This window comes from Plectropomus leopardus, chromosome 17 (genome assembly GCF_026936395.1).
Source record: "Plectropomus leopardus strain MGB_pleo_1.0 chromosome 17, ASM2693639v1, whole genome shotgun sequence".
NCBI classification, from domain to species: Eukaryota; Metazoa; Chordata; class Actinopteri; order Perciformes; family Serranidae; genus Plectropomus; species Plectropomus leopardus.
The window spans coordinates 32,083,210-32,108,636 of NC_142192.1; the positions used below are offsets into that span (position 1 = coordinate 32,083,210).

Consider the following 25,427-nt stretch of genomic DNA (forward strand, 5'->3'; position numbering starts at 1 on the left):
GGTGGAGCGGGTGCGAAGGCTCCGGTACCTTCTCCCAGAAGGCAGGAGACTGCAGAGGCTGTGTGAGGGGGTGGCTGGAGTCACCCACAATGCTAGTTGCTTTGCCGGTTAGACGGGTGTTGTCCAGATGTCCAGGAAGGAGGAGGGTGAGGGTGAGGGTGATACACCAGTGATCTTTCCAGCTGTATTCACTTTGCGCTGCAGGGTTTTCTTTTGTAGTCAGTTCAGCTCCTGTACCACACAGTGATGCAGCTGGTCAGGATGGTCTCAATGGTATCAATCACATGATACTATAGCCTTGCATTTTGGGTCATTTTTTCGACATGCTATTTTATGCTGTTTTTGGCTGTATTTGCAACTTTCTTTGCTTTGGGGTGTCTTAACACACTATTTAAGTGGGTTTTTAACAGTTTTTAGCTGTTTTTGTGACGGGCCAAATTTTGACATTTTTGCCATACTATAGCCTTGCCTTTTGGGTCATTTTTTCGACATGCTATTTTATGGTGTTTTTGTTCGTATTTGCAACTTTCTTTGCTATGGTGTGTCTTAACACACTATTTAAGGAAGTTTTCAACAGTTTTTAGCTGTTTTTGGGACGGGTCAAATTTTGACATTTTTACCATACTATAGCCTTGCCTTTTGGGTTGGTCGTTTTTTCGACATGTTATTTTATGCTGTTTTTGGCCGTATTTCCAACTTTCTTTGTTTTGGAGTGTCTTAACACACTATTTAAGGAAGTTTTCAACAGTTTTTAGCTGTTTTTGCGACAGGCCAAATTTTGACATTTTTGCCATACTATAGCCTTGCCGTTTGGGTCATTTTCTTGACATGCTGTTTTATGGTGTTTTTGTTCGTATTTGCAACTTTCTTTGCTATGGGGTGTCTTAATACACTATTTAAGTAGGTTTTCAACAGTTTTTAGCTGTTTTTGGGACAGGCCAAATTTTGACATTTTTGCCATACTATAGCCTTGCCTTTTGGGTCATTTTTTCGACATGCTATTTTATGGTGTTTTTGTTCGTATTTGCAACTTTCTTTGCTATGGTGTGTCTTGACACACTATTTAAGGAAGTTTTCAACAGTTTTTAGCTGTTTTTGGGACGGGCCAAATTTTGACATTTTTGCCATACTATAGCCTTGCCTTTTGGGTCATTTTTTCGACATGCTATTTTATGGTGTTTTTGTTCGTATTTGCAACTTTCTTTGCTATGGTGTGTCTTAACACACTATTTAAGTAGATTTTTAACAGTTTTTAGCTGTTTTTGGGACGGGCCAAATTTTGACATTTTTGCCATACTATAGCCTTGCCTTTTGGGTCATTTTTTCGACATGCTATTTTATGGTGTTTTTGGCTGTATTTGCAACTTTCTTTTCTTTGGGCTGTCTTAATACACTATTTAAGTAGGTTTTAAACACTTTTTAGCTGTTTTTGGGATGGGCCAAATTTTGACATTTTTGCCATACTATAGCCTTGCCTTTTGGGTTGGTCGTTTTTTCGACATGTTATTTTATGCTGTTTTTGGCCGTATTTGCAACTTTCTTTGCTTTGGGGTGTCTTGACACACTATTTAAGTAGGTTTTCAACAGTTTTTAGCTGTTTTTGGGACAGGCCAAATTTTGACATTTTTGCCATACTATAGCCTTGCCTTTTGGGTCATTTTTTTGACATGTTATTTTATGCTGTTTTTGGCCGTATTTGCAACTTTCTTTGCTTTGGGGTGTCTTAACACACTATTTAAGTGGGTTTTTAACAGTTTTTAGCTGTTTTTGGGACGAGCCAAATTTTGACATTTTTGCCATACTATAGCCTTGCCTTTTGGGTCATTTTTTCGACATGCTGTTTTATGGTGTTTTTGGCTGTATTTGCAACTTTCTTTTCTTTGGGCTGTCTTAATACACTATTTAAGTAGGTTTTCAACAGTTTTTAGCTGTTTTTGGGACAGGCCAAATTTTGACATTTTTGCCATACTATAGCCTTGCCTTTTGGGTCATTTTTTCGACATGCTATTTTATGGTGTTTTTGTTCGTATTTGCAACTTTCTTTGCTATGGTGTGTCTTAACACACTATTTAAGTAGATTTTTAACAGTTTTTAGCTGTTTTTGGGACGGGCCAAATTTTGACATTTTTGCCATACTATAGCCTTGCCTTTTGGGTCATTTTTTTGACATGTTATTTTATGCTGTTTTTGGCCGTATTTGCAACTTTCTTTGCTTTGGGGTGTCTTAACACACTATTTAAGTGGGTTTTTAACAGTTTTTAGCTGTTTTTGGAACGAGCCAAATTTTGACATTTTTGCCATACTATAGCCTTACCTTTTGGGTCATTTTTTCGACATGCTATTTTATGCTTTTTTTGGTTGTATTTGCAACTTTCTTTGCTTTGGGGTGTCTCAATACACTATTTAAGAACGTTGTCTACACTTTTTAGCTGTTTTTGGGACGGGTCAAATTTTGACATTTTTGCCATACTATAGCCTTGCCGTTTGGGTCATTTTCTCGACATGCTGTTTTATGGTGTTTTTGTTCGTATTTGCAACTTTCTTTGCTATGGGGTGTCTTAATACACTATTTAAGTAGGTTTTAAACACTTTTTAGCTGTTTTTGGGATGGGCCAAATTTTGACATTTTTGCCATACTATAGCCTTGCCTTTTGGTTTTGTCGTTTTTTTGACATGTTGTTTTATGCTGTTTTTGGCTGTATTTGCAACTTTCTTTGCTTTGGGATGTCTTAACACACTATTTAAGTACGTTGTCTACACTTTTTAGCTTTTTTTGGGACAGGCCAAATTTTGACATTTTTGCCATACTATAGCCTTGCCTTTTGGGTCATTTTTTCGACATGCTATTTTATGGTGTTTTTGGCTGTATTTGCAACGTTCTTTTCTTTGGGCTGTCTTAATACACTATTTAAGTAGGATTTAAACACTTTTTAGCTGTTTTTGGGATGGGCCAAATTTTGACATTTTTGCCATACTATAGCCTTGCCTTTTGGGTTGGTCGTTTTTTCGACATGCTATTTTATGGTGTTTTTGTTCGTATTTGCAACTTTCTTTGCTTTGGGGTGTCTTGACACACTATTTAAGTAGGTTTTCAACAGTTTTTAGCTGTTTTTGGGACGGGCCAAATTTTGACATTTTTGCCATACTATAGCCTTGCCTTTTGGGTCATTTTTTTTGACATGCTATTTTATGGTGTTTTTGTTCGTATTTGCAACTTTCTTTGCTTTGGGGTGTCTTGACACACTATTTAAGTAGGTTTTCAACAGTTTTTAGCTGTTTTTGGACAGACAAATTTTGACATTTTTGCCATACTATAGCCTTGCCTTTTGGGTCATTTTTTTGACATGCTATTTTATGGTGTTTTTGTTCGTATTTGCAACTTTCTTTGCTTTGGGGTGTCTCAATACACTATTTAAGAACGTTGTCTACACTTTTTAGCTGTTTTTGGGACGGGTCAAATTTTGACATTTTTGCCATACTATAGCCTTGCCTTTTGGGTTGGTCGTTTTTTCGACATGTTGTTTTATGCTGTTTTTGGCCGTATTTGCAACTTTCTTTTCTTTGGGGTGTCTTGACACACTATTTAAGTAGGTTTTCAACACTTTTTAGCTGTTTTTGGGACGGGTCAAATTTTGACATTTTTGCCATACTATAGACTTGCCTTTTGGGTTTGTCGTTTTTTCGACATGTTGTTTTATGCTGTTTTTGGCTGTATTTGCAACTTTCTTTGCTTTGGGGTGTCTTAACACACTATTTAAGTACGTTGTCTACACTTTTTAGCTTTTTTTGGAACAGGCCAAATTTTGACATTTTTGCCATACTATAGCCTTGCCTTTTGGGTCATTTTTTCGACATGCTATTTTATGGTGTTTTTGGCTGTATTTGCAACGTTCTTTTCTTTGGGCTGTCTTAATACACTATTTAAGTAGGTTTTAAACACTTTTTAGCTGTTTTTGGGATGGGCCAAATTTTGACATTTTTGCCATACTATAGCCTTGCCTTTTGGGTTGGTCGTTTTTTCGACATGTTGTTTTATGCTGTTTTTGGCCGTATTTGCAACTTTCTTTTCTTTGGGGTGTCTTGACACACTATTTAAGTAGGTTTTCAACAGTTTTTAGCTGTTTTTGGGACGGGTCAAATTTTGACATTTTTGCCATACTATAGCCTTGCCTTTTGGGTTTGTCGTTTTTTCGACATGTTATTTTATGCTGTTTTTGGCCGTATTTGCAACTTTCTTTGCTTTGGGGTGTCTTAACACACTATTTAAGTGGGTTTTTAACAGTTTTTAGCTGTTTTTGGGACGAGCCAAATTTTGACATTTTTGCCATACTATAGCCTTGCCTTTTGGGTCCTTTTCTCGACATGCTATTTTATGGTGTTTTTGTTCGTATTTGCAACTTTCTTTGCTATGGGGTGTCTTAATACACTATTTAAGTAGGTTTTCAACAGTTTTTAGCTGTTTTTGGGACAGGCCAAATTTTGAAATTTTTGCCATGCTATAGCCTTGCCTTTTGGGGTTGTTGTTTTTTCGACATGTTATTTTATGCTGTTTTTGGCCGTATTTGCAACTTTCTTTGCTTTGGGGTGTCTTAACACACTATTTAAGTACGTTGTCTCCACTTTTTAGCTGTTTTTGGGACAGGCCAAATTTTGACATTTTTGCCATACTATAGCCTTGCCTTTTGGGTTGGTCGTTTTTTCGACATGTTATTTTATGCTGTTTTTGGCCGTATTTGCAACTTTCTTTGCTTTGGGGTGTCTTGACACACTATTTAAGTAGGTTTTCAACACTTTTTAGTTGTTTTTGGGACGGGTCAAATTTTGACATTTTTTCCATACTATAGCCTTGCCTTTTGGGTTTGTCGTTTTTTCGACATGTTGTTTTATGCTGTTTTTGGCCGTATTTGCAACTTTCTTTGCTTTGGGGTGTCTTAACACACTATTTAAGTACGTTGTCTCCACTTTTTAGCTGTTTTTGGGACAGGCCAAATTTTGACATTTTTGCCACACTATAGCCTTGCCTTTTGGGTCATTTTTTCAACATGCTGTTTTATGGTGTTTTTGGCCGTATTTGCAACTTTCTTTGCTTTGGGGTGTCTTAATACACTATTTAAGTAGGTTTTCAACTGTTTTTAGCTGTTTTTGGGACAGGCAAATTTTGACATTTTTGCCATACTATAGCCTTGCCTTTTGGGTTGGTCGTTTTTTCGACATGTTATTTTATGCTGTTTTTGGCCGTATTTGCAACTTTCTTTGTTTTGGGGTGTCTTAACACACTATTTAAGTAGGTTTTTAACAGTTTTTAGCTGTTTTTGGGACGAGCCAAATTTTGACATTTTTGCCATACTATAGCCTTGCCTTTTGGGTCATTTTTTCGACATGCTGTTTTATGGTGTTTTTGGCTGTATTTGCAACTTTCTTTTCTTTGGGCTGTCTTAATACACTATTTGAGTAGGTTTTAAACACTTTTTAGCTGTTTTTGGGACGGGTCAAATTTTGACATTTTTGCCATACTATAGCCTTGCCTTTTGGGTCATTTTTTTCGACATGCTGTTTTATGGTGTTTTTGTTCAGATTTGCAACTTTCTTTGCTTTGGGGTGTCTTGACACACTATTTAAGTAGGTTTTAAACACTTTTTAGCTGTTTTTGGGATGGGCCAAATTTTGACATTTTTGCCATACTATAGCCTTGCCTTTTGGGTTGGTTGTTTTTTCGACATGTTATTTTATGCTGTTTTTGGCCGTATTTGCAACTTTCTTATCTTTGGGGTGTCTTGACACACTATTTAAGTAGGTTTTCAACACTTTTTAGCTGTTTTTGGGACGGGCCAAATTTTGACATTTTTGCCATACTATAGCCTTGCCTTTTGGGTCATTTTTTCGACATGCTATTTTATGGTGTTTTTGTTCGTATTTGCAACTTTCTTTGCTATGGTGTGTCTTAACACACTATTTAAGTAGGTTTTTAACAGTTGTTAGCTGTTTTTGGGACGGGCCAAATTTTGACATTTTGCCATACTATAGCCTTGCCTTTTTGGGTCATTTTTTCGACATGTTATTTTATGGTGTTTTTGTTCAGATTTGCAACTTTCTTTTGCTTTGGGGTGTCTTAACACACTATTTAAGTGAAGTTTTCAACAGTTTTTAGCTGTTTTTGGGATGGGCCAAATTTTGACATTTTGCCATACTATAGCCTTTGTTTTTGGGTCATTTTTTTGACATGTTATTTTATGCTGTTTTTGGTCAGATTTGCAACTTTCTTTGCTTTGGGGTGTCTTGACACACTATTTAAGTAGGTTTTCAACACTTTTTAGCTGTTTTTGGGACGGGCCAAATTTTGACATTTTTGCCATACTATGGCCTTGCCTTTTGGGTCATTTTTTCAACATGCTATTTCATGGTGTTTTTGTTCGTATTTGCAACTTTCTTTGCCATGGTGTGTCTTAACACACTATTTAAGGAAGTTTTCAACAGTTTTTAGCTGTTTTTGGGATGGGCCAAATTTTGACATTTTTGCCATACTATAGCCTTGCCTTTTGGGTCATTTTTTCGACATGCTATTTTATGGTGTTTTTGTTCGTATTTGCAACTTTCTTTGCTATGGTGTGTCTTAACACACTATTTAAGTAGGTTTTAACAGTTTTAGCTGTTTTGGACAGACAAATTTTGACATTTTGCCATACTATAGCCTTGCCTTTTGGGTCATTTTTTCGACATGCTATTTTATGGTGTTTTTGTTCAGATTTGCAACTTTCTTTTGCTATGGTGTGTCTTAATACACTATTTAAGTAGGTTTTAAACAGTTTTTAGCTGTTTTTGGGATGGGCCAAATTTTGACATTTTGCCATACTATAGCCTTGCCTTTTGGGTCATTTTTCAACATGTTATTTTATGCTGTTTTTGGCCGTATTTGCAACTTTCTTTGCTTTGGGGTGTCTTGACACACTATTTAAGTAGGTTTTCAACAGTTTTTAACCGTTTTTAGGACGGGCCAAGTTTTGACATTATGCCATACTATAGCCTTGCCTTTTGGGTCATTTTTTCGACATGCTATTTTATGGTGTTTTTGTTCGTATTTGCAACTTTCTTTGCTATGGTGTGTCTTAACACACTATTTAAGTAGGTTTTAAACAGTTTTTAGCTGTTTTTGGGATGGGCCAAATTTTGACATTTTTGCCATACTATAGCCTTGCCTTTTGGGTTGGTTGTTTTTTCGACATGTTATTTTATGCTGTTTTTGTTCAGATTTGCAACTTTCTTTGCTATGGTGTGTCTTAACACACTATTTAAGTAGGTTTTTAACAGTTTTTAGCTGTTTTTGGGACGGGCCAAATTTTGACATTTTTGCCATACTATAGCCTTGCCTTTTGGGTCATTTTTTCGACATGCTATTTTATGGTGTTTTTGGTCGTATTTGCAACTTTCTTTGCTTTGGGGTGTCTTAACACACTATTTAAGAACGTTTTCAACAGTTTTTAGCTATTTTTGGGACGGGCCAAATTTTGACATTTTGCCATACTACAGCCTTGCCTTTTTGGGTCATTTTTTCGACATGCTATTTTATGGTGTTTTTGTTCGTATTTGCAACTTTCTTTGCTATGGTGTGTCTTAACACACTATTTAAGTAGATTTTTAACAGTTTTTAGCTGTTTTTGGGACGGGCCAAATTTTGACATTTTTGCCATACTATAGCCTTGCCTTTTGGGTCATTTTTTCGACATGCTATTTTATGGTGTATTTGTCAGATTTTGCAACTTTCTTTTGCTATGGTGTGTCTTAACACACTATTTAAGGAAGTTTTCAACAGTTTTTAGCTGTTTTTGGGATGGGCCAAATTTTGACATTTTTGCCATACTATAGCCTTGCCTTTTGGGTCATTTTTTCGACATGTTATTTTATGCTGTTTTTGGCCGTATTTGCAACTTTCTTTGCTATGGGGTGTCTTAATACACTATTTAAGTAGGTTTTAAACACTTTTTAGCTGTTTTTGGGACAGGCCAAATTTTGACATTTTTGCCATACTATAGCCTTGCCTTTTGGGTTGGTCGTTTTTTCGACATGTTATTTTATGCTGTTTTTGGCCATATTTGCAACTTTCTTTGCTTTGGGGTGTCTTAACACACAATTTAAGGAAGTTTTCAACACTTTTTAGCTGTTTTTGGGATGGGCCAAATTTTGACATTTTTGCCATACTATAGCCTTGCCTTTTGGGTTTTGTCGTTTTTTCGACATGTTGTTTTATGCTGTTTTGGGTCAGATTTGCAACTTGCTTTGCTTTGGGGTGTCTTGACACACTATTTAAGTGGGTTTTTAACAGTTTTTAGCTGTTTTTGGGACGGGCCAAATTTTGACATATTTGCCATACTATAGCCTTGCCTTTTGGGTCATTTTTTCGACATGCTGTTTTATGGTGTTTTTGTTCGTATTTGCAACTTTCTTTGCTATGGGGTGTCTTAATATACTATTTAAGTAGGTCTTAAACACTTTTTAGCTGTTTTTGGGATGGGCCAAATTTTGACATTTTTGCCATACTATAGCCTTGCCTTTTTGGTCATTTTTTTCACCATGCATGTTCATAGTGTTTTTTATATTTTGCAAAACTCTATGCTACGTGTGTGTTATCATGCTGTTTTATGCTGTTTTGAGGTGTTTTCACTCATTTTTGGGACATGTCGTATTTTGACATTTTTGCCATACTATAGCCTTGCCTTTTCGGTCATTTTTTTACCATGCATGTTCATGGTGTTTTTGGCGATTTTTGCGAAATTCTATGCTATGACGTGTGTTAGCACGCTTTGTTATGCTGTTTTGAGGTGATTTCAGCTGTTTTTCGGAGACGTCATATTTTGGCATTTTTGCCATACTATAGACTTGCCTTCTCGGTGATCTTTTCAACATGCACTATCATGGTGTTTTTTCTTTTTTGCAAAATTCTTTGCTATGGTGTGAAATACTTGCAGTCATTTATTTAACATCAAATACAAAGTCAAAATCATCTTTATTTATTTATATCAATTCTTATATGTTTGTTAGACATACAGGAATTGAAATTGAGTTTCTCTCCATGCCTATGCTGCAAACAGTACAAGGACAAAAAGAGAGTAGAAAAACAAGGAGAAAAATAAATTAAATAAACAGGCAATAGTGTATATACAAACATATGTTTTGAACAGTAGACATCAGCATAAATTCACGTGTGCAATATGGTGCAGTGTGGTGGGTGCTAAAAGAAAAGGGCAGGATTTTTTCAAGATGATGAAGCTGTTCATGAGTCTGGTGGAGCGGGTGCGAAGGCTCCGGTACCTTCTCCCAGAAGGCAGGAGACTGCAGAGGCTGTGTGAGGGGGTGGCTAGAGTCACCCACAATGCTAGTTGCTTTGCCGGTTAGACGGGTGTTGTCCAGATGTCCAGGAAGGAGGAGGGTGAGGGTGAGGGTGATACACCAGTGATCTTTCCAGCTGTATTCACTTTGCGCTGCAGGGTTTTCTTTTGTAGTCAGTTCAGCTCCTGTAGCACACAGTGATGCAGCTGGTCAGGATGGTCTCAATGGTATCAATCACATGATACTATAGCCTTGCATTTTGGGTCATTTTTTCAACATGCTATTTTATGCTTTTTTTGTTCGTATTTGCAACTTTCTTTGCTTTGGGGTGTCTCAATACACTATTTAAGTAGGTTTTAAACACTTTTTAGCTGTTTTTGGGACGGGTCAAATTTTGACATTTTTGCCATACTATAGCCTTGCCTTTTGGGTTCTTCGTTTTTTCGACATGCTATTTTATGCTGTTTTTGGCCGTATTTGCAACTTTCTTTGCTTTGGGGTGTCTTAACACAATATTTAAATAGATTTTCAACAGTTTTTAGCTGTTTTTGGGACGGGCCAAATTTTGACATTTTACCATACTATAGCCTTGCCTTTTGGGTCATTTTTTTGACATGTTATTTTATGCTGTTTTTGGCCGTATTTGCAACTTTCTTTGCTTTGGGGTGTCTTAACACACTATTTAAGGAAGTTTTCAACAGTTTTTAGCTGTTTTTGCGACAGGCCAAATTTTGACATTTTTGCCATACTATAGCCTTGCCGTTTGGGTCATTTTCTCGACATGCTGTTTTATGGTGTTTTTGTTCGTATTTGCAACTTTCTTTGCTATGGGGTGTCTTAATACACTATTTAAGTAGGTTTTCAACAGTTTTTAGCTGTTTTTGGGATGGGCCAAATTTTGACATTTTTGCCATACTATAGCCTTGCCTTTTGGGTTGGTCATTTTTTTCGACATGTTATTTTATGGTGTTTTGGCCATATTTGCAACTTTCTTTGCTTTGGGTTGTCTTAACACACTATTTAAGTAGGTTTTTAACAGTTTTTAGCTGTTTTTGAAATTTTTGGGACGGGTCAAATTTTGACATTTTTGCCATACTATAGCCTTGCCTTTTGGGTCATTTTTTCGACATGCTATTTTATGGTGTTTTTGTTCGTATTTGCAACTTTCTTTGCTATGGTGTGTCTTAACACACTATTTAAGGAAGTTTTCAACAGTTTTTAGCTGTTTTTGGGACGGGCCAAATTTTGACATTTTTGCCATACTATAGCCTTGCCTTTTGGGTCATTTTTTTGACATGTTATTTTATGCTGTTTTTGGCCGTATTTGCAACTTTCTTTGCTTTGGGGTGTCTTGACACACTATTTAAGTAGGTTTTAAACACTTTTTAGCTGTTTTTGGGACGAGCCAAATTTTGACATTTTTGCCATACTATAGCCTTGCCTTTTGGGTCATTTTTTCGACATGCTGTTTTATGGTGTTTTGTTCAGATTTGCAACTTTCTTTGCTTTGGGGTGTCTTAATACACTATTTAAGTAGGTTTTAAACAGTTTTAGCTGTTTTGGGATGGGCCAAATTTTGACATTTTTGCCATACTATAGCCTTGCCTTTTGGGTTGGTCGTTTTTTTCGACATGCTATTTTATGGTGTTTTTGTTCAGATTTGCAACTTTCTTTGCTTTGGTGTGTCTTAACACACTATTTAAGTGGGTTTTCAACAGTTTTAGCTGTTTTTGCGACAGGCCAAATTTTGACATTTTTGCCATACTATAGCCTTGCCTTTTGGGTCATTTTTTCGACATGCTATTTTATGGTGTTTTTTGCCATATTTGCAACTTTCTTTACTATGGGGTGTCTCAACACGGTATTTGAGTAGGTTTTCAGCAGTTTTCAGCTGTTTTTGGGACGGGTCAAATTTGGACATTTTTGCCATACTATAGCCTTGCCTTTTGGGTTGGTCGTTTTTTCGACATGTTATTTTATGCTGTTTTTGGCCGTATTTGCAACTTTCTTTGCTTTGGGATGTCTTGACACACTATTTAAGTACATTGTCTACACTTTTTAGCTGTTTTTGGAACAGGCCAAATTTTGACATTTTTGCCATACTATAGCCTTGCCTTTTGGGTCATTTTTTCGACATGCTGTTTTATGGTGTTTTTGTTCGTATTTGCAACTTTCTTTGCTATGGGGTGTCTTAACACACTATTTAAGGAAGTTTTCAACAGTTTTTAGCTGTTTTGGGATCGGCCAAATTTTGACATTTTGCCATACTATAGCCTTACCTTTTGGGTTGGTCGTTTTTTCGACATGTTATTTTATGCTGTTTTTGGCCGTATTTGCAACTTTCTTTGCTTTGGGGTGTCTTAATACACTACTTAAGTAGGTTTTAAACACTTTTTAGCTGTTTTTGGGACGAGCCAAATTTTGACATTTTTGCCATACTATAGCCTTGCCTTTTGGGTCATTTTTTCGACATGCTATTTTATGGTGTTTTTGTTCGTATTTGCAACTTTCTTTGCTATGGTGTGTCTTAACACACTATTTAAGGAAGTTTTCAACAGTTTTTAGCTGTTTTTGGGACGGGCCAAATTTTGACATTTTTGCCATACTATAGCCTTGCCTTTTGGGTCATATTTTTGACATGTTATTTTATGCTGTTTTTGGCCGTATTTGCAACTTTCTTTGCTTTGGGGTGTCTTAATACACTATTTAAGTAGGTTTTAAACACTTTTTAGCTGTTTTTGGGACGAGCCAAATTTTGACATTTTTGCCATACTATAGCCTTGCCTTTTGGGTCATTTTTTTCGACATGCTGTTTTATGGTGTTTTTGGTCGTATTTGCAACTTTCTTTGCTATAGTGTGTCTTAACACACTATTTAAGTAGGTTTTCAACAGTTTTTAGCTGTTTTTGGGATGGGCCAAATGTTGACATTTTTGCCATACTATAGCCTTGCCTTTTGGGTTGGTCGTTTTTTCGACATGCTATTTTATGGTGTTTTTGTTCGTATTTGCAACTTTCTTTGCTTTGGGGTGTCTTAATACACTATTTAAGTACGTTGTCTACACTTTTTAGCTGTTTTTGGGACGGGTCAAATTTTGACATTTTTGCCATACTATAGCCTTGCCGTTTGGGTCATTTTCTCGACATGCTGTTTTATGGTGTTTTTGTTCGTATTTGCAACTTTCTTTGCTTTGGGGTGTCTTAATACACTATTTAAGTAGGTTTTTAACAGTTTTTAGCTGTTTTTGGGACGGGCCAAGTTTTGACATTATGCCATACTATAGCCTTGCCTTTTGGGTCATTTTTTCGACATGCTATTTTATGGTGTTTTTGTTCGTATTTGCAACTTTCTTTGCTATGGTGTGTCTTAACACACTATTTAAGTAGGTTTTCAACACTTTTTAGTTGTTTTTGGGACGGGTCAAATTTTGACATTTTTGCCATACTATAGCCTTGCCTTTTGGGTTTGTCGTTTTTTCGACATGTTGTTTTATGGTGTTTTTGGCTGTATTTGCAACTTTCTTTGCTTTGGGATGTCTTAACACACTATTTAAGTACGTTGTCTACACTTTTTAGCTGTTTTTGGGACGGGCCAAATTTTGACATTTTTGCCATACTATAGCCTTGCCTTTTGGGTCATTTTTTCGACATGCTGTTTTATGGTGTTTTTGTTCGTATTTGCAACTTTCTTTGCTATGGTGTGTCTTAACACACTATTTAAGGAAGTTTTCAACAGTTTTTAGCTGTTTTTGGGACGGGCCAAATTTTGACATTTTTGCCATACTATAGCCTTGCCTTTTGGGTCATTTTTTCGACATGCTGTTTTATGGTGTTTTTGTTCGTATTTGCAACTTTCTTTGCTATGGGGTGTCTTAATACACTATTTAAGTAGATTTTAAACACTTTTTAGCTGTTTTTGGGATGGGCCAAATTTTGACATTTTTGCCATACTATAGCCTTGCCTTTTGGGTTGGTCGTTTTTTCGACATGTTATTTTATGCTGTTTTTGGCCATATTTGCAACTTTCTTTGCTTTGGGTTGTCTTAACACACTATTTAAGTAGGTTTTTAACAGTTTTTAGCTGTTTTTGAAATTTTTGGGACGGGTCAAATTTTGACATTTTTGCCATACTATAGCCTTGCCTTTTGGGTCATTTTTTTGACATGTTATTTTATGCTGTTTTTGGCCGTATTTGCAACCTTCTTTGCTTTGGGGTGTCTTAATACACTATTTAAGTAGGTTTTCAACAGTTTTTAGCTGTTTTTGGGACGAGCCAAATTTTGACATTTTTGCCATACTATAGCCTTGCCTTTTGGGTCATTTTTTCGACATGCTATTTTATGGTGTTTTTGTTCGTATTTGCAACTTTCTTTGCTTTGGGGTGTCTTAACACACAATTTAAGGAAGTTTTCAACAGTTTTTAGCTGTTTTTGCGACAGACCAAATTTTGACATTTTTGCCATACTATAGCCTTGCCTTTTGGGTCATTTTTTCGACGAGCTGTTTTATGGTGTTTTTTGCCATATTTGCAACTTTCTTTACTATGGGGTGTCTCAACACGGTATTTGAGTAGGTTTTCAACAGTTTTCAGCTGTTTTTGGGACGGGTCAAATTTGGACATTTTTGCCATACTATAGCCTTGCCTTTTGGGTCATTTTTTCGACATGCTGTTTTATGGTGTTTTTGTTCGTATTTGCAACTTTCTTTGCTATGGGGTGTCTTAATACACTATTTAAGTACGTTTTAAACACTTTTTAGCTGTTTTTGGGATGGGCCAAATTTTGACATTTTTGCCATACTATAGCCTTGCCTTTTGGGTTGGTCGTTTTTTCAACATGTTATTTTATGCTGTTTTTGGCCGTATTTGCAACTTTCTTTGCTTTGGGGTGTCTTGACACACTATTTAAGTAGGTTTTCAACACTTTTTAGCTGTTTTTGGGACGGGCCAAATTTTGACATTTTTGCCATACTATAGCCTTGCCTTTTGGTTTGGTCGTTTTTCGACATGTTATTTTATGGTGTTTTTGTTCAGATTTGCAACTTTCTTTGCTATGGTGTGTCTTAACACACTATTTAAGAAGTTTTCAACAGTTTTAGCTGTTTTGGGATGGGCCAAATTTTGACATTTTGCCATACTATAGCCTTGCCTTTTGGGTCATTTTTTGACATGTTATTTTATGCTGTTTTTGGTCAGATTTGCAACTTTCTTTGCTTTGGGGTGTCTTAATACACTATTTAAGTAGGTTTTCAACAGTTTTTAGCTGTTTTTGGGACAGGCCAAATTTTGACATTTTTGCCATACTATAGCCTTGCCTTTTGGGTTTGTCGTTTTTTCGACATGCTGTTTTATGCTGTTTTTGGCCGTATTTGCAACTTTCTTTGCTTTGGGGTGTCTTAACACACTATTTAAGTAGGTTTTCAACACTTTTTAGTTGTTTTTGGGACGGGTCAAATTTTGACATTTTTTCAATACTATAGCCTTGACTTTTGGGTTTGTCGTTTTTTCGACATGTTTTATGCTGTTTTTGGCCGTATTTGCAACTTTCTTTGCTTTGGGGTGTCTTAACACACTATTTAAGGAAGTTTTCAACAGTTTTTAGCTGTTTTTGGGACGGGCCAAATTTTGACATTTTTACCATACTATAGCCTTGACTTTTGGGTTCCTGTTTTTCGACATGCTATTTTATGCTGTTTTTGCCATATTTGCAACTTTCTTTGCTTTGGGGTGTCTTAACACAATATTTAAATAGATTTTCAACAGTTTTCAGCTGTTTTTGGGACGGGCCAAATTTTGACATTTTTGCCATACTATAGCCTTGCCTTTTGGGTTTGTCGTTTTTTCGACATGTTATTTTATGCTGTTTTTGGCCATATTTGCAACTTTCTTTGTTTTGGGCTGTCTCAACACACTATTTAAGTAGGTTTTTAACAGTTTTTAGCTGTTTTTGGGACGGGCCAAATTTTGACATTTTTGCTATACTATAGCCTTGCCTTTTGGGTTTTTCATTTTTTCGACATGCTATTTTATGCTGTTTTTGGCCGTATTTGCAACTTTCTTTGCTATGGTGTGTCTTAACACACTATTTAAGGGGGTTTTCAACAATTTTTAGCTGTATTTGTGACGAGCCAAATATTGACATTTTTGCCATACTATAGCCTTGCCTTTTGGGTTTGTCGTTTTTTCAACATGTTATTTTATGCTGTTTTTGGCCGTATTTGCAACTTTCTTTGCTTTGGGGTGTCTTGACACACTATTTAAGTGGGTTTTCAACACTTTTAGCTGTTTTTGGGACAGGCCAAATTTTGACATTTTGCCATACTATAGCCTTGCCTTTTTGGGTCATTTTTTCGACATGCTATTTTATGGTGTTTTTGTTCGTATTTGCAACTTTCTTTGCTATGGTGTGTCTTAACACACTATTTAAGGAAGTTTTCAACAGTTTTTAGCTGTTTTTGGGATGGGCCAAATTTTGACATTTTTGCCATACTATAGCCTTGCCTTTTGGGTTGGTCGTTTTTTCGACATGTTATTTTATGCTGTTTTTGGCCGTATTTGCAACTTGTTTTGCTTTGGGGTGTCTCAACACGGTATTTGAGTAGGTTTTCAACAGTTTTCAGCTGTTTTTGGGACGGGCCAAATTTTGACATTTTTGCCATACTATAGCCTTACCTTTTGGGTTGGTCGTTTTTTCGACATGCTATTTTATGGTGTTTTTGTTCGTATTTGCAACTTTCTTTGCTTTGGGGTGTCTTAATACACTATTTAAGTACGTTGTCTACACTTTTTAGCTGTTTTTGGGACGGGTCAAATTTTGACATTTTTGCCATACTATAGCCTTGCCGTTTGGGTCATTTTCTCGACATGCTGTTTTATGGTGTTTTTGTTCGTATTTGCAACTTTCTTTGCTTTGGGGTGTCTTAACACACTATTTAAGTGGGTTTTTAACAGTTTTTAGCTGTTTTTGTGACGAGCCAAATTTTGACATTTTTGCCATACTATAGCCTTGCCTTTTGGGTTATTTTTTCGACATGCTATTTTATGGTGTTTTTGTTCGTATTTGCAACTTTCTTTGCTATGGTGTGTCTTAACACACTATTTAAGGAAGTTTTCAACAGTTTTTAGCTGTTTTTGGGACGGGCCAAATTTTGACATTTTTACCATACTATAGCCTTGACTTTTGGGTTCTTCGTTTTTTCGACATGCTATTTTATGCTGTTTTTGGCCGTATTTGCAACTTTCTTTGCTTTGGGGTGTCTTAACACAATATTTAAATAGATTTTCAACAGTTTTCAGCTGTTTTTGGGACGGGCCAAATTTTGACATTTTTGCCATACTATAGCCTTGCCTTTTGGGTCATTTTTTCGACATGCTATTTTATGGTGTTTTTGTTCGTATTTGCAACTTTCTTTGCTATGGTGTGTCTTAACACACTATTTAAGGAAGTTTTCAACAGTTTTTAGCTGTTTTTGGGACGGGCCAAATTTTGACATTTTTACCATACTATAGCCTTGACTTTTGGGTTCCTGTTTTTTCGACATGCTATTTTATGCTGTTTTTGGCCGTATTTGCAACTTTCTTTGCTTTGGGGTGTCTTAACACAATATTTAAATAGATTTTCAACAGTTTTCAGCTGTTTTTGGGACGGGCCAAATTTTGACATTTTTGCCATACTATAGCCTTGCCTTTTGGGTTTGTCGTTTTTTCGACATGTTATTTTATGCTGTTTTTGGCCGTATTTGCAACTTTCTTTGTTTTGGGCTGTCTTAACACACTATTTAAGTAGGTTTTTAACAGTTTTTAGCTGTTTTTGGGACGGGCCAAATTTTGACATTTTTGCTATACTATAGCCTTGCCTTTTGGGTTTTTCATTTTTTCGACATGCTATTTTATGCTGTTTTTGGCCGTATTTGCAACTTTCTTTGCTATGGTGTGTCTTAACACACTATTTAAGGGGGTTTTCAACAATTTTTAGCTGTATTTGTGATTTGGCCAAATATTGACATTTTGCCATACTATAGCCTTGCCTTTTGGGTTTGTCATTTTTTCGACATGCTATTTAATGGTGTTTTTGGCCGTATTTGCAACTTTCTTTGCTTTGGGGTGTCTTAACACACTATTTAAGTAGGTTTCCAACAGTTTTTAGCTGTTTTTGGGACAGGCCAAATTTTGACATTTTTGCCATACTATAGCCTTGCCTTTTGGGTCATTTTTTCGACATGCTGTTTTATGCTTTTTTTGGTTGTATTTGCAACTTTCTTTGCTTTGGGGTGTCTTAATACACTATTTAAGTAGGTTTTCAACACTTTTTAGCTGTTTTTGGGACAGGCCAAATTTTGACATTTTTGCCATACTATAGCCTTGCCTTTTGGGTCATTTTCTCGACATGCTGTTTTATGGTGTTTTTGTTCAGATTTGCAACTTTCTTTGCTTTGGGGTGTCTTAATACACTATTTAAGTAGGTTTTAAACACTTTTTAGCTGTTTTTGGGATGGGCCAAATTTTGACGTTTTTGCCATACTATAGCCTTGCCTTTTGGGTTTGTCGTTTTTTCGACATGTTGTTTTATGCTGTTTTTGACCGTATTTGCAACTTTCTTTGCTTTGGGGTGTCTTAACACACTATTTAAGGAGGTTTTCAACAATTTTTAGCTGTATTTGTGAAAGGCCAAATGTTGACATTTTTGCCATACTATAGCCTTGCCTTTTGGGTCATTTTTTCGACATGCTATTTTATGCTGTTTTTGGCTGTATTTGCAACTTTCTTTGCTATGGGGTGTCTTGACACACTATTTAAGTAGGTTTTCAACAGTTTTTAGCTGTTTTTGGGACGGGCCAAATGTTGACATTTTTGCCATACTATAGCCTTGCCTTTTGGGTCATTTTCTCGACATGCTATTTTATGGTGTTTTTGGCCGTATTTGCAACTTTCTTTGCTTTGGGGTGTCTTAATACACTATTTAAGTAGGTTTTCAACAGTTTTTAGCTGTTTTTGGGACAGGCCAAATTTTGACATTTTTGCCATACTATAGCCTTGCCTTTTGGGTTTGTCGTTTTTCGACATGTTATTTTATGCTGTTTTTGGCCGTATTTGCAACTTTCTTTGCTTTGGGGTGTCTTGACACACTATTTAAGTAGGTTTTCAACACTTTTTAGTTGTTTTTGGGACGGGTCAAATTTTGACATTTTTTCCATACTATAGCCTTGCCTTTTGGGTTTGTCGTTTTTTCGACATGTTATTTTATGCTGTTTTTGGCCATATTTGCAACTTTCTTTGTTTTGGGCTGTCTTAACACACTATTTAAGTACGTTGTCTACACTTTTTAGTTGTTTTTGGGACGGGCCACATTTTGACATTTTTTCCATACTATAGCCTTGCCTTTTGGGGTTGTTGTTTTTTCGACATGTTATTTTATGCTGTTTTTGGCTGTATTTGCAACTTTTTTTGCTTTGGGGTGTCTTAACACACTATTTAAGGAGGTTTTCAACAATTTTTAGCTGTATTTGTGACGGGCCAAATGTTGACATTTTTGCCATACTATAGCCTTGCCTTTTGGGGTTGTTATTTTTTCGACATGCTATTTTATGCTGTTTTTGGTCGTATTTGCAACTTTCTTTGCTTTGGGGTGTCTTAACACACTATTTAAAGAGGTTTTTTAACAGTTTTCAGCTATTTTTGGGACGGGCCAAATTTGACATTTTTGCCATACTATAGCCTTGCCTTTTGGGTCCTTTTTTCGACGAGCTGTTTTATGGTGTGTTTTTGCCATATTTGCAACTTTCTTTACTGTGGGGTGTCTCAACACGGTATTTGAGTAGGTTTTCAACAGTTTTTAGCTGTTTTTGGGACAGGCCACATTTTGACATTTTTGCCATACTATAGCCTTGCCTTTTGGGTCATTTTTTCGACATGCTGTTTTATGGTGTTTTTGGTCGTATTTGCAACTTTCTTTGCTTTGGGGTGTCTCAATACACTATTTAAGTACGTTGTCTACACTTTTTAGCTGTTTTTGGGACGGGCCACATTTTGACATTTTTGCCATACTATAGCCTTGCCTTTTGGGTTTGTCATTTTTTCGACATGCTATTTTATGCTGTTTTTGGCCGTATTTGCAACTTTCTTTGCTTTGGGGTGTCTCAATACACTATTTAAGTACGTTGTCTACACTTTTTAGCTGTTTTTGGGACGGGCCACATTTTGACATTTTTGCCATACTATAGTCTTGCCTTTTGGGGTTGTTGTTTTTTCGACATGTTATTTTATGCTGTTTTTGGCCGTATTTGCAACTTTCTTTGCTTTGGGGTGTCTTAATACACTATTTAAGTAGGTTTTCAACAGTTTTTAGCTGTTTTTGGGACAGGCCAAATTTTGACATTTTTGCCATGCTATAGCCTTGCCTTTTGGATCATTTTTTCGACATGCTGTTTTATGTTTTTTTTGGCCGTATTTGCAACTTTCTTTGCTTTGGGGTGTCTTAACACACTATTTAAGTAGGTTTTCAACAGTTTTTAGCTGTTTTTGGGACAGGCCAAATTTTGACATTTTTGCCATACTATAGCCTTGCCTTTTGGGTTTGTCATTTTTTCGACATGTTATTTTATGCTGTTTTTGGTCAGATTTGCAACTTTCTTTTGCTTTGGTGTGTTTTAACACAATATTTAAATAGATTTTCAACAGTTTTCAGCTGTTTTTGGGACGGGCCAAATTTTGACATTTTTGCCATACTATAGCCTTGCCTTTTGGGTTTGTCGTTTTTTCGACATGTTATTTTATGCTGTTTTTGGCCATATTTGCAACTTTCTTTGTTTTGGTCTGTCTTAACACACGATTTAAGTAGGTTTTTAACAGTTTTTAGCTGTTTTTGGGACGGGCCAAATTTTGACATTTTTGCTATACTATAGCCTTGCCTTTTGGGTTTTTCATTTTTTCGACATGCTATTTTATGCTGTTTTTGGCCGTATTTGCAACTTTCTTTGCTATGGTGTGTCTTAACACACTATTTAAGGGGGTTTTCAACAATTTTTAGCTGTATTTGTGACGAGCCAAATATTGACATTTTTGCCATACTATAGCCTTGCCTTTTGGGTTTGTCGTTTTTTCGACATGCTATTTTATGCTGTTTTTGGCTGTATTTGCAACTTTCTTTGCTATGGTGTGTCTTAACACACTATTTAAGGAGGTTTTCAACAATTTTTAGCTGTATTTGTGACGGGCCAAATTTTGACATTTTTGCCATACTATAGCCTTGCCTTTTGGGTTTGTCGTTTTTTCGACATGCTATTTTATGCTGTTTTTGGCCGTATTTGCAACTTTCTTTGCTATGGTGTGTCTAAACACACTATTTAAGGAGGTTTTCAACAATTTTTAGCTGTTTTTGTGACGGGCCAAATGTTGACATTTTTTCCATACTATAGCCTTGCCTTTTGGGTAATTTTTTTCGACATGCTATTTTATGCTGTTTTTGGTCGTATTTGCAACTTTCTTTGCTATGGTGTGTCTTAATACACTATTTAAGGAGGTTTTCAACAGTTTTTAGCTGTTTTTGTGATGGGCCAAATTTGGACATTTTTGCCATACTATAGCCTTGCCTTTTGGGTTTGTCGTTTTTTCGACATGTTGTTTTATGCTGTTTTTGACCGTATTTGCAACTTTCTTTGCTTTGGGGTGTCTTAACACACTATTTAAGTACGTTGTCTACACTTTTTAGCTGTTTTTGGGACGGGCCAAATTTTGACATTTTTGCCATACTATAGCCTTGCCTTTTGGGTCATTTTTTCGACATGCTATTTTATGCTGTTTTTGGCTGTATTTGCAACTTTTTTTGCTTTGGGGTGTCTTAACACACTATTTAAGTAGGTTTTCAACAGTTTTTAACTGTTTTTGGGACGGGCCAAATGTTGACATTTTTGCCATACTATAGCCTTGCCTTTTGGGTCATTTTCTCGACATGCTATTTTATGGTGTTTTTGTTCGTATTTGCAACTTTCTTTGCTATGGGGTGTCTTAATACACTATTTAAGTAGGTTTTAAACACTTTTTAGCTGTTTTTGGGACGGGCCAAATTTGACATTTTTGCCATACTATAGCCTTGCCTTTTGGGTTTGTCGTTTTTTCGACATGCTGTTTTATGCTGTTTTTGGCCGTATTTGCAACTTTCTTTGCTTTGGGGTGTCTCAACACGGTATTTGAGTAGGTTTTCAACAGTTTTCAGCTGTTTTTGGGACGGGTCAAATTTTGACATTTTTGCCATACTATAGCCTTGCCTTTTGGGTTTGTCGTTTTTTCGACATGCTATTTTATGCTGTTTTTGGCCGTATTTGCAACTTTTTTTGCTTTGGGGTGTCTTAACACACTATTTGAGTAGGTTTTCAACAGTTTTCAGCTGTTTTTGGGACGGGCCAAATTTTGACATTTTTGCCATACTATAGCCTTGCCTTTTGGGGTTGTCATTTTTTCGACATGCTATTTAATGGTGTTTTTGGCCGTATTTGCAACTTTCTTTGCTTTGGGGTGTCTTAATACACTATTTAAGAACGTTTTCAACAGTTTTTAGCTGTTTTGGGACAGGTCAAATTTTGACATTTTTGCCATGCTATAGCCTTGCCTTTTGGGTTTGTCGTTTTTTTTCGACATGCTGTTTTATGGTGTTTTTGTTCGTATTTGCAACTTTCTTTGCTATGGGGTGTCTTAATACACTATTTAAGTAGGTTTTAAACACTTTTTAGCTGTTTTTGGGATGGGCCAAATTTGGACATTTTTGCCATACTATAGCCTTGCCTTTTGGGTTTGTCGTTTTTTCGACATGTTGTTTTATGCTGTCTTTGGCCGTATTTGCAACTTTCTTTGCTATGGTGTGTCTTAACACACTATTTAAGGAGGTTTTCAACAATTTTTAGCTGTATTTGTGACGGGCCAAATGTTGACATTTTTGCCATACTATAGCCTTGCCTTTTGGGTCATTTTTTTCGACATGCTGTTTTATGCTGTTTTTGGCCGTATTTGCAACTTTCTTTGTTTTGGGGTGTCTTAACACACTATTTAAGTAGGTTTTTAACAGTTTTTAGCTGTTTTTGGGACAGGCCAAATTTTGACATTTTTGCCATACTATAGCCTTGCCTTTTGGGTTTGTCGTTTTTTCGACATGCTATTTTATGCTGTTTTTGGCCGTATTTGCAACTTTCTTTGCTTTGGGGTGTCTTAATACACTATTTAAGTAGGTTTTCAACAGTTTTTAGCTGTTTTGGATGGCCAAATTTTGACATTTTTGCTATACTATAGCCTTGCCTTTTGGGGTTGTTGTTTTTTCGACATGCTATTTTATGCTGTTTTTGGCTGTATTTGCAACTTTCTTTGCTATGGTGTGTCTTAACACACTATTTAAGGAGGTTTTCAACAATTTTTAGCTGTATTTGTGACGGGCCAAATTTTGACATTTTTGCCATACTATAGCCTTGCCTTTTGGGTTTGTCATTTTTTCGACATGCTATTTTATGCTGTTTTTGGCCGTATTTGCAACTTTCTTTGCTATGGTGTGTCTTAACACACTATTTAAGGAGGTTTTCAACAATTTTTAGCTGTATTTGTGACAGGCCAAATGTTGACATTTTTGCCATACTATAGCCTTGCCTTTTGGGGTTGTTGTTTTTTCGACATGCTATTTTATGCTGTTTTTGGCTGTATTTGCAACTTTCTTTGCTATGGTGTGTCTGAATACACTATTTAAAGAGGTTTTTTAACAGTTTTCAGCTATTTTTGGGACGGGCCAAATTTGACATTTTTGCCATACTATAGCCTTGCCTTTTGGGGTTGTTGTTTTTTCGACATGCTATTTTATGGTGTTTTTGCTATATTTGCAACTTTCTTTACTATGGTGTGTCTTAACACACTATTTGAGTAGGTTTTCAACAATTTTTAGCTGTATTTGTGACGGGCCAAATGTTGACATTTTTGCCATACTATAGCCTTGCCTTTTGGGTCATTTTTTTCGACATGCTGTTTTATGGTGTTTTTGGCTGTATTTGCAACTTTCTTTGCTATGGTGTGTCTTAATACACTATTTAAGGAGGTTTTCAACAATTTTTAGCTGTATTTGTGACGGGCCAAATGTTGACATTTTTGCCATACTATAGCCTTGCCTTTTGGGTCATTTTTTTCGACATGCTATTTAATGCTGTTTTTGGCCGTATTTGCAACTTTCTTTGCTTTGGGGTGTCTTAATACACTATTTAAGTAGGTTTTCAACAGTTTTTAGCTGTTTTTGGGACGGGCCAAATTTTGACATTTTTGCCATACTATAGCCTTGCCTTTTGGGTTTGTCGTTTTTTCGACATGTTATTTTATGCTGTTTTTGGCTGTATTTGCAACTTTTTTTGCTTTGGGGTGTCTTAACACACTATTTAAGGAGGTTTTCAACAGTTTTTAGCTGTTTTTGGGACGGGCAAAATTTTGACATTTTTGCCATGCTATAGCTTTGCCTTTTGGGTCATTTTTTCGACATGCTGTTTTATGTTTTTTTTGGTCGTATTTGCAACTTTCTTTGCTTTGGGGTGTCTTAACACACTATTTAAGTACGTTGTCTACACTTTTTAGCTGTTTTTGGGACAGGCCACATTTTGACATTTTTGCCATACTATAGCCTTGCCTTTTGGGTCATTTTTTCGACATGCTATTTTATGCTGTTTTTGGCCGTATTTGCAACTTTTTTTGCTTTGGGGTGTCTTAACACACTATTTGAGTAGGTTTTCAACAGTTTTCAGCTGTTTTTGGGACGGGCCAAATTTTGACATTTTTGCCATACTATAGCCTTGCCTTTTGGGTCATTTTTTCGACATGTTGTTTTCTGGTGTTTTTGGCCGTATTTGCAACTTTCTTTGCTTTGGGGTGTCTAAACACAGTATTTAAGGAGGTTTTCAACAGTTTTCAGCTGTTTTTGGGACGGGCCAAATTTTGACATTTTTGCCATACTATAGCCTTGCCTTTTGGGGTTGTTGTTTTTTCGACATGTTATTTTATGCTGATTTTGGCCGCATTTGCAACTTTCTTTGCTTTGGGCTGTCTTAACACACTATTTAAGGAGGTTTTCAACAGTTTTTAGCTGTTTTTGGGACGGGCCAAATTTTGACATTTTTGCCATACTATAGCCTTGCCTTTTGGGGTTGTTGTTTTTTCGACATGCTATTTTATGCTGTTTTTGGCCGTATTTGCAACTTTCTTTGCTTTGGGGTGTCTTAATACACTATTTAAGTACGTTGTCTACACCTTTTAGCTGTTTTTGGGACGGGCCACATTTTGACATTTTTGCCATACTATAGCCTTGCCTTTTGGGGTTGTTGTTTTTTCGACATGCTATTTTATGCTGCTTTTGGCTGTATTTGCAACTTTTTTTGCTTTGGGCTGTCTTAACACACTATTTAAGTATGTTGTCTACACTTTTTAGCTGTTTTTGGGACGGGCCACATTTTGACATTTTTGCCATACTATAGCCTTGCTTTTTGGGGTTGTTGTTTTTTCGACATGCTATTTTATGCTGTTTTTGGCCGTATTTGCAACTTTTTTTGCTTTGGGGTGTCTTAACACACTATTTGAGTAGGTTTTCAACAGTTTTCAGCTGTTTTTGGGACGGGCCAAATTTTGACATTTTTGCCATACTATAGCCTTGCCTTTTTGGTGAAAACAGTCTTTCGCTGCTGAATGACGAGGGATGTGAACAGAGCTGAAATATATTCATTACCTCAATATTGAAAATAAGTAGTGACTACTCTGCTGTCTGAGAAACAAAATCAAACATATACACAATTTGAAAGTGAGGAGGAAAGTAATCATTTGCAAGCCACCATCCTCTACGTACTTTCGGCTAACGCAGTATTACATGTAAATAGTCTCCAGACCAGCCAATCTGAAAGTGTCCCAAACAGCACTTTCTGGTGAGGGTCACATAGTAGTCGCTGAGCAGCTCAAAACAGAAAATATAAAGCACTCACTCTCATGAAAAAAAAAAAACTGTCGTGGCATACAATGAAAGACTCAAGTGGCACAATAGTGTCATATTATAGTATGTTGTGAAAAATGACCCCAAAACATGACATATTGTGACGTTTTAAGCTGTCTTT

At 36.2% G+C, this 25,427-nt stretch overlaps 1 protein-coding gene and 1 long non-coding RNA gene across 4 annotated transcripts in view; one reads left to right on the plus strand and one right to left on the minus strand.

Moving 5' to 3' along the window:
- Positions 1-25,427, plus strand: part of LOC121939489 (zinc fingers and homeoboxes protein 1-like) — a 59,194-nt gene that overhangs the window by 25,996 nt on the left and 7,771 nt on the right. The window lies entirely within an intron of this gene.
- Positions 9,035-25,427, minus strand: part of LOC148186725 (uncharacterized) — a 60,178-nt gene continuing 43,785 nt past the window's right edge. For both annotated transcript variants that reach the window (XR_015779589.1, XR_015779590.1), the window contains one exon: positions 9,035-9,506. This is a non-coding gene — a long non-coding RNA (uncharacterized LOC148186725). The remainder of the gene's footprint in view (positions 9,507-25,427) is intronic.